Source organism: Ceratotherium simum, chromosome 33 (genome assembly GCF_057802395.1).
Source record: "Ceratotherium simum simum isolate JZ-2026a chromosome 33, ASM5780239v1, whole genome shotgun sequence".
NCBI classification, from domain to species: domain Eukaryota; kingdom Metazoa; phylum Chordata; class Mammalia; order Perissodactyla; family Rhinocerotidae; genus Ceratotherium; species Ceratotherium simum.
In genome coordinates, this window is record NC_141932.1 from 10702252 (window position 1) to 10711534 (window position 9283).

Sequence of the window (9283 nt, forward strand, 5' to 3'; positions counted from 1 at the left end):
TTCCCAGAAGAGGAACCGCAGGCTGGAGATTGTCTCCCCTCTGCACAGAAGAGGTGGACACCTCACGACCCAGAGACCCTGAGACCCACCCAGAGGGGAGCAGACAAGGAGGAGACTCCACATCCTGCCCCATCTTGGAGCTTCCTTCCAGCACCTGAGGCTGGTCCAGGGATGTGGGTCCTGCCCACCAGGCCTCTGGACATTGATGGAGGCCTGTCCTGGCCAGTGAAGTTACAGCAGGGGCCTGAGACCTCCATGGCATGAGAGACGGATGGGTGAGTCTTCTGAATCCTCCTGGCCAGGATGAGGTGCTGTTGGTGACCCTCAGTTTGCACTGGAGGAAGTGGTCACTTCCTGGCCTGGCCCGAGAGTGTCACCGTGTTGTCTAGACCTGTGGTTCATAACCAGGGGTGTTCTGCCCTGCACTGCCCTTCCCCCCCCAGGGACATTTGGAAATGTCTGGACACATTTGATTGTCAGGGCTTGAGAGGACGGTGGGACTGGCATCTAGTGGGTAGAGGCCAGGGATGTGTCTAAACATACTACGAGGCACAGGATGGCCCCCCGACAACCAAGATTCATCCAGTCCCAACGCTCAGTGGGGCCAAGGTTGAGGAACCCGGATCTAGACCCTAGAGGCAGTCACTTCTTCCAGGTGTGGGATGGTGGAGGGTCTGCGTGGGTGTCTGGGGCATAAAGGACGAGTAAGGGTCTTAGGTGAAGTGTAGGAGGCACCCATGCACTCATTCGCTCATTCATTCACTCACTCATTCACTCACCCAACAAACACAGACTGAGCCCTGTGTTGGGGCTGGAGGCAGAGGAGACACAGCAGACCTCATTCATGCCCTTGAGATGCTCCCCTTCCCAGTGAGAGATGGACGATCTACAGCACCTGCCAAGCAGAGGCCGTGAGGATGGAAACACAAGCTGGACCATGGGGCTGCAGGCTCTGTGGGCCGGCTGCTCTTGGGCACGAGTGAGCAGACTAGACACGGCCTGGACTTCAGGGGACAAGAAGGAAGAGTCCCAGCTATAGGGCCCTGCTGTGGGCCCAGGGTCCATGAGGAGGCAGAATCACTGTGGGGTAGAGCAGGGGAGGGGCTCTTCTCACCTCCTGCTGTGTTCTCTCTGCTCCTGTGACACGTGGCACTTCTCGGTGCCCTCAGCTGGCCTCTGGGTCTTGCCTCCTTTCTCACCTCCCTTTCTCCTGCCCTGCCACGTTATCACCTGACACCCCTGCTGGAGGCCACGTCTGCACCCCCTGATGGTGTGGGCTCCAGGCAGTACAGATGCCCAGACGTCTTCCAGAGGCTGCCCCCTCCCTACATGCCATCAGTTCTCTCACATCCCACGTGGGGAGACCAGCTGGATTATTCCACCAGCATTCACTGGACACCGCCTGTGAGCCCAGCGCTGTGCTGGGGCTGGGCTGGGAGGTGAACAGACAGACTCTGACCGACCTCAGGGATCCCCAGTCCTGCCAGGCTGGGCTGTCGTGGAGTCAGTGCAGGGAGTGTTCAAATCCTCCCTGTGGAGGCGTCAGCAGAGGCTGCACAGAGGAGGGGATCTTTAGCTGCTGTCACCCTGCCCTGTCCTTGCCGCATATCCCCCATCCGCGTGTCTCTCATCCACAGGACCCCTGTGCCCCAGCCAGATCCCAGACAGGCCTCAGGCCTTCCCTCAAGCCCCCCTCACCTCTAGGACCCAGAATTCCCAGGACAAACACCACTCACACCCTCATCTTGGCAACAGCAGGACAGAGCTGGTCCACGTCCCTGGGCATCCCTGAAGCTGAACCTGAAAATAAAGGCGAGCTGTTGGTTCTTGTCCTAGCTGAGCTGGAGACCATGCCATCCACTGTCGTCTCTCAAATCTGCCGAGCAAGAGCATCCCAGAGACCAGCTTCCTGAACTCACTCCGCACACAGAGGCAGAGAGACCTGGGCACCCAGCAGGTGAATCTCTTCTGTCTCCATCCCTTAGTCGGGACAGCTCCAGGACCTGAGAGGACAGTAGGGCTGGGAGTGACTCAAAGTGTGGCCTTCCAGGATGTGTTGATCATCTCTTATTCACTCCATGGGTGAGAGGGGATTCCTACCCAAGGGTTATGGGGTGGCTGAGCATATGACACCCAACACTGAGCAAATGAGATCAATGGCTGTTCACTAGTTACACAGACTCACCGCCTGGGGGAGCAGGACACCACACCATGCAGGCCCCGTGAGGCTGCACTAGAGTGAACAAGCAGTTCTGTGGGAGGCTGGCTCTGTAGCAACAAGAGGGAGCGAGGACCCCTGGTTCCTGTGGGAGGATTTGATGGGCTTGTTTGAATAATTCCACGGGCTGACAGGAAACTTGTCCGGTCGGGCTTCTGTAATAAAATGTCATTGACTGGGTGGCTTAAACAGCAGAAGTTTACTTCTCACAAGTTTATTTCTGGAGGCTGGGAAGTACAAGATCAAGGAGTCAGCAGATTTGGTTCCTGGCGAGAGCCCACTTCCTGGCTTGCAGATGGAGGCCTTCTCCCTGTGTCCTCACATGGCCTTTCCTATTTGCATGCATGTGGGGGGAGAGAGAGAGAGAGATCTCTTTCTCTTCCTCTTCTCATAAAGCCACCAATCTTAGGACTCCATCCTGGTGACTTCATTTAATCTCACTTATTTCTGAAAAGCCCTGTCTCCAAATACAATCAACATTGGGCATTAAGACGTCAACATATGAACTTGGGGGGGGACACAACTCAGTCCACAGCATTCAGGTTCCATGGGGTCCCCACATTCCATCCTCGTCCTCTCTATAAGCAGTTCCATATCTGTCACCTGCAAAGAAAGCAAGCCACAGAAGTAATTATATTCTGCATTTCCTCTTTCTACCCGAAGGAAATACATCCCATTCTCCACCATCCTGGTGTTGACAATGCTCAAAGCACGGTTCTGTTCCTAGGGTCCCCGAGGAGGTGGAATCGTCTCTGAGTCTCAACCTGCAGTATCTGGTCTAGGGAGGTCACGGCCACTGGAGCATCCTGACCAGGCTTGTCCCTGTTCTGGAACCAGTAGTCACAAGGGCAGGGCTAGGCACAGAACACGTACTCAGTACAGCTCTCCATGAATGAATGCTTGAGTAAATGGATGAAACCTGTTTCAAAGTCTCCTAATTCACAGGGCAAAATTCCGCGTCAGTCTTTTTCTTATGGATGCTTTTGCTTAGGGTAGCACCTCCTCTGGTCAAGGCTCACACGTGTTTCCCTTGCTTTACATATGCTCTGACTGTTACCGAACCAAGTGGGCTCACCTCCTGGTGAGTTAAATTGGACTCTACACCAGTGGAAGTTGTCTCACAAAGTAAAGTGTACTTGCAGCAAATAGGAGGCTATGAGGAATCATTTCCAAATTCATGCGTCCCTGAACAAAGGGAAGCAGGGACCTTTATTTCGGTTGGGGAATGAATATTCAGAAGAGAGAGGTGGATAGTCGTTTGCATATGCTCAGTTGGAGAAGATGGCTTCCACATAATGAGGCCTAAGCTCCTCCTGGAGAGATCTTTGCATTAAAAATAAGGCAAAGGTCATGGGCTTGTGGTGAGGCTTGGTCAATTTCAGGATGGTTGGTGGTTACATCTTAACATACAAAGGAAAAGAAACAACTTGGAAAAACAGTTAATTTCTTCCAAACCCACCTTTGAGTTTCTCAAGTCGCCCAGTCCATGACAGGTGCAGCCTGAACGTGTGCGTCCACAGCAGGCTGACATCAAGCAGAATGCAGTCATGTCTGTTCTGTGGTTGGAAGAGCCATGTGTGCTTGGTACCAATGCGGGAAATGGTTTGTATCAGTGTGCAGTAAGGTTTTGCTACAAAATCTCCTGTGCAGTGCAACAAAAAGCCCTTCAGTCTCTGCAGAGGGTCCTGGAATGCTACTTTTTAACAATGTCCCATCCAATGACAAGCAAGCCAAAACAGAACCTCCTGTGAAACCTCAGCGCACCAGAAGAGGATGAATGAGTGTTCTTGACTGTGGAGACCACCTTCCTGTGGGAATCTGCAGAGGCAGAAATTCAGGCTTTGGCCACCAGATGGCAGTAATGACTCTTCAATTTCTTGTCCTCCTGAACTAAACAGCTGTTGGAATCAGGTGAAAGGTCATCTGAGACTTGTGTAATTAGCCGGAAATAGTCCAGATAATTGAGTGAAGCATTTAGTGTCAATTAACTGCTATTCTGAACGCTTTACCTACAATAGCTCCTTTGAGACTTTTGAAGACCCTCTGAGTTTGGCAGTAATGATCTTCTTCCATTGTAAGAGTGTGATGATGTAGTTCGCAGATGTGATCTCATTTTCTTTTATTTTTACACAGCCTTTCTAAGGTACAACTGATGTATGAAGAACAGCACATATTTAGTGTATACAATTTGATGAGTTTGCACATATGCAAACACCTGTAATTCCATGACCCCAATCAAAGTAAGAAACACACCCATCACCTCTCAAAGCTTCCCTGCACCTCCATGTTTTTTCATTTTTTGTTTATTTGTTGTTGTTTTAAGAAAACCTAACATGAGATCTACCCACTCAACAAATTTTTTAAGCACATAATACAGTATGGTTGACTACAGTCACTATGTTGTACAGCAGATCTCTAGAACTTATTCATTTTGCATAAAACTGAAACTTTATACCCCTTGAACAACAACTCCCCATCCCCCTCCCTCCAGCTGCTGGCAGCCACCCCTCTATTCTCTGCTTGTGTAGATTTGACTATTTTAGATACTTCATTTAAGAGGAAGCATGAAGTATTTGTCCTTCTGTGACTGGCTTATTCCACTTAGCATAATGCCTTACAAGAAATGCTTAAGAGAGTTCTTCAGGTTGAAAGGATGTTAAACAGCAACATGAAAGCATATGGAAACATAAATCTCACTGGAAAAATTAAATATAGCGACAGGTAGAGAATACTGTAACACTGTCGTGGTGTGTAAATCACTTTTAACCTTAGTATAAAAGTTAAAAGACAAAAGTGTTAAGAATAACTATCGATACAACAATTTGTTAATGGATACACAATATAAAAACATGTAAACCGTGACATCAAGAACATAAAGTGTCAGACGAGGAAGGTGTAGAGTTTTTGTATGCGACTGGAGTTAAGTTGTCATCAGCTCATAACCTCACTTTAAAGAGCAGATCCAGCTCATGCTGGAGCCAGGATCTGAATCTCATCTTCCTGTCTCTGGAGCATCTGTTTTCACTATATACTCCAAAACCCCAAGCCCACAAAGAAAAAATATATTTATATACACTGAGGGACAAAATGTGGATTGGAGTAAGTATTGGTTTATCCGCCAGATCGGGGCTCCTGTCTTATATCTCTCTGCCTCCTGCGTCCCTTTCTGTGTTCAGGACCTAATTTGACCTAGTTTAAGATGTGGCTGGATTCCAGGCTTCTTATGATGGAAGGACTTATCTCTCTCCTTGCTTTTTTTGTGTGTTGTTGTTGCCGATTTTATTCAGCCTGATTTTTGTCCTCAGATTCATAAAGGTGGGAGCTGTGATGTCCACTCTGCATATGAAGACACGGAGGCTCACAGATATCAGGAAATTTTCCTTCAGAAACTGGAGTCTGTGCCCCACCCACTGCCCCATGGCGCCCCCTGGGGGTTGTGCATCTATCTCAACATTCTCAGCCCCGGTTAGGGCGCCCTCTGCTGCTCGCCCAGAGAGATACCGGGATCACGGCGCCAGTCTCCTCCCTCAATCCATCTCCTTCAATCCATCCTCTTTCACCACCAACTGCTTCCCGACGCCTGGCTCCGACCCTGTCACTCAGAGACCAATCTATCTCACGATTTATTGTCTCACTACGTAGGAATGATAAATAGGAGACAGTTATTATTATTATTAATGTTATTATTTATAATGTTAATGTTAATATTATTATTTTTTCCATTCTACTCCCTTCTTCTCTGGAAGATGATGGGGCTCCTGCCTCTTACCCTCTCTATCCAGTTCTTACCACACCCCGGTGAGGATATAGACCAAGATCAGGTTGGCTGCATTTCACAACTTCCTGGCTGCCCCTGGTGGTCTGATGCACTTGGGGTGATGGGGTTTGCTTAGACAGGGTCACAGGTATGCGGCTGGGTGTCATCACAAAGCTCCCGGGTTAACATTCCTTTCAGTCTCCAGGCCTGATAAACAGGGAAGAGTGGTTGTTTATTCGTGTCTCCTCTGGCTGCACTGGGCAGAACGTTTGTAACTTGATAATGTCGGGGAAAAAGGGGAAATATCCCTCTGCCCTTTCCCTTAAGGTTCTTATGGCTGGCCAAATAATTAACAAGACAGGTTAACAGGAGAAAATAATACCAAGTTTAATAACATGTATACATGGAAGAAAGCAGGGACACTGCATTTCTCAACACAATAGCAGAAATTCTCATCTTAAATACCATGTTCAACCAAACACAAGGAGGATGTTGGGGGTGGGGATGTCAGTTACAGGAGATTATCACTAAAGCACTGTAAACAAGAGTAATGTTTATTATGCAGTTTTAAGGCCTCACCTTCTACATTGATAAGTTTCTAGAAATGAGGTCATCCCCCCTCTTCCCAATACAGAGAAGGAGATACCTTTACAAATGGAGACTTCCCTTGTAAATTATTGTCTGGCAACTCCTCGCAGGACCATGCAGAGGATGTGGCCAGAGAGACAGAACTTCCGATAAGATGGGCTTGTTGGTGCCTTTTCTATTGTAACCTCTATCTTACATTATCTTTATAGCCGTCATGATAATAACTCCTTCCTGAAACAGATCTTTTGTTTTAAATTCTTTAGGCAGTTTGGGAGGGGAAACTCAAATATTCTTCCTGAGTTCTCTGAGTCCTTATTGTCTTCAGCTTGAAATAATCCGCATACCAGAATGGTGTTCCCTGGGGTAGCTTGCCCTGAGCACCATCAGTTCCCTCCTCTGAAACTTCCCTAGAAGTTTCACATATTAAAAGCTGAGCTGGTGACTGTGGAGAAAGAAATCGGGTTAGTATCCGAGTGATAAGAAGTCTGCAAAGAGAGAGAAGAACGTAGATTAGATTGAGGATGAACAAGCAGAAAAGAACAAATCGGAACACATTTCCCCACACTCCATTAAACCAGTCCCCCAATCCTGGAAATAAGTCAGTCCAATAAAATGTGTGAGCTTCGTTTATCTGATGAAAAATGTCAATCTTCTCTTTTAATAGATTTAAGTTAGATATTACTTGACCTGTTTGATTCACATAAAAGCAACATTTTTCTCCAATGATTGTACATGCTCCTCCTTGCTGGGCAGTGAGTACATCCAGAGCATGTCGATTTTGGAGCACCACAGATGCTAGGCTGTTAATCTCTGACTGGAGTATGTTTCAGGTTTGCATAGTGGTGTTGAACTCTTACTCCATTACCATAGAGAGATTTAAGATTGCCTTTTCCAACTCATAATCTCCAAAGCCGGGGAATAGGACTCTCAAGGCTGAAAAGAAGTTGGAGTTGTGATACACAAGTGGATTTTCCACGATTTCTCGACTGGCACGTTTATGTGGCACACTCTTATGAACAAACGAACGCAAGTTTGTAATTTGGCTAGCATTTAAGGTGGAGTGTTTGGTGACAGAAGGAGCCAGGTATCCAAGTCCGCATCGTCCTGACCAATTAGGTGGGAATACTTTAAACACTTTGTTGCCGCATAAAATGAAAAGACCAGTGTAGTTTAAAGACAAGGTTAGAATTGAGTCTGTAGTTCCCAGGATCTGGACTATTTTATGATCTGTGCCACTTGCACTGTTACTACCTAAACATCTCCATTTCCCATGAGCTCCTGTCAGTCTACGAGAACAGAACAGATTGCGGAATAGCTGGTACAGGAGGCCTGCAGTCTGATTTTGGCAGCTATAAAGCCTGGTCTTGTCACCTGGCCGGGTGAGTCCAGATTTTTGATCCACCCATATATAGTCTGTGGCATTGGGCAGCTTAACCATGCGGATAGCTGCGATGCCCCAAGTTGCACACGGGTGGCTCGTAAGCCATGCAGAGCACTTGGTGATTTGGCAAATGTTTGTGCCAGAGGGAGTAGTGATAGAGTCACTTACAGTTCCCTTGAGAGTTCTGAAGATGCCACCTGCGGAATCAAACCACAGAGTTTGACTGCAATATTGTCTCGGTATGTCACCCAGGAAATGTCCAGCACCATGTTTACTTTCAATGCAGAGAGAAAAACTTTCACCTATTGCTTGTACTTGGGCAAGGGACAGTCCTTGACCTTCTAAGTAGTCTTTCTGGGGCCCAAGTGACTCACCAGGAGAAGAAGCAGAGTGAAGTTTCCCTTGTTGCGGATACCATACTCTGTTATTCATCCATTTTCCGTACTTAGTCCACCAGGTGTTCACATCAGCAGGAACAAAGACTAGTTCAGGTTCTTTTGCACTATCTAGCTGTTGACATAACCAACAGTCAGATTGATTAGTTAGCGTGGCTAGGGCTTGGTAAACTGGCATAAGGGGGTGTTTGGTCTGTGCCCGACCTGTTGAAAAGGAGAGGGTTAGTAAAAGCAAGACACAGATCAGAAAAGAGCCCATAGCGGAGACTTAGAGAGGGGAAGAGGGACAGATAGAGACCAGCACTCTCCAGTCAGCTTTCTAATAAATGATTAAAATATATATATATATCTCCACTAATAGTTTGTGTGTGTGTGAGTGTGTATATATATAGGGAGTTTTGAAACAAGGGGGAGGAAATGGGTCAAAGTAGGTTTTCTCGATCCGTGATCTTGGGAAAAGCTGTCTACTTCGTGATGTCGGCTGCTTCTGGGGCCTGGGTTTTGGCCCTTGAAATCCTTAGTTTAAGGTCACCTGTGGGGATTATCTCTCAGTTGTCTTGAGAGCGATGTTCTGGGTCTATTTTGGCGTGGCTTGTATGGATCCAGGAAGATTTTTCCTTTATTTTGATGGCAGTGCAGGTCGTCAGTAAGACTTCATAAGGTCTTTCCCAGCGAGGTGACTGTGCATGTTTTCTTTTAAAGACCTTGATGTACACCCGGTCTCCTGGTCGAAAGGGATGGCAAGGCTTGTCAGAAGGTGGGGGCCACGCCTCTTTTACCTGTTGATGATATGCTTCAAGTATACTGGTTAATTTTTGTATATAATTAGTCATAGCATCAAATTGTTCACTTAAGTTCCCATAATATTCATTTAATCCAGGAATTGAAGGTTTAGAGACGCCAGTAGGCATCGGACGTCCAAAAACTATTTCAAAAGGAGTCAG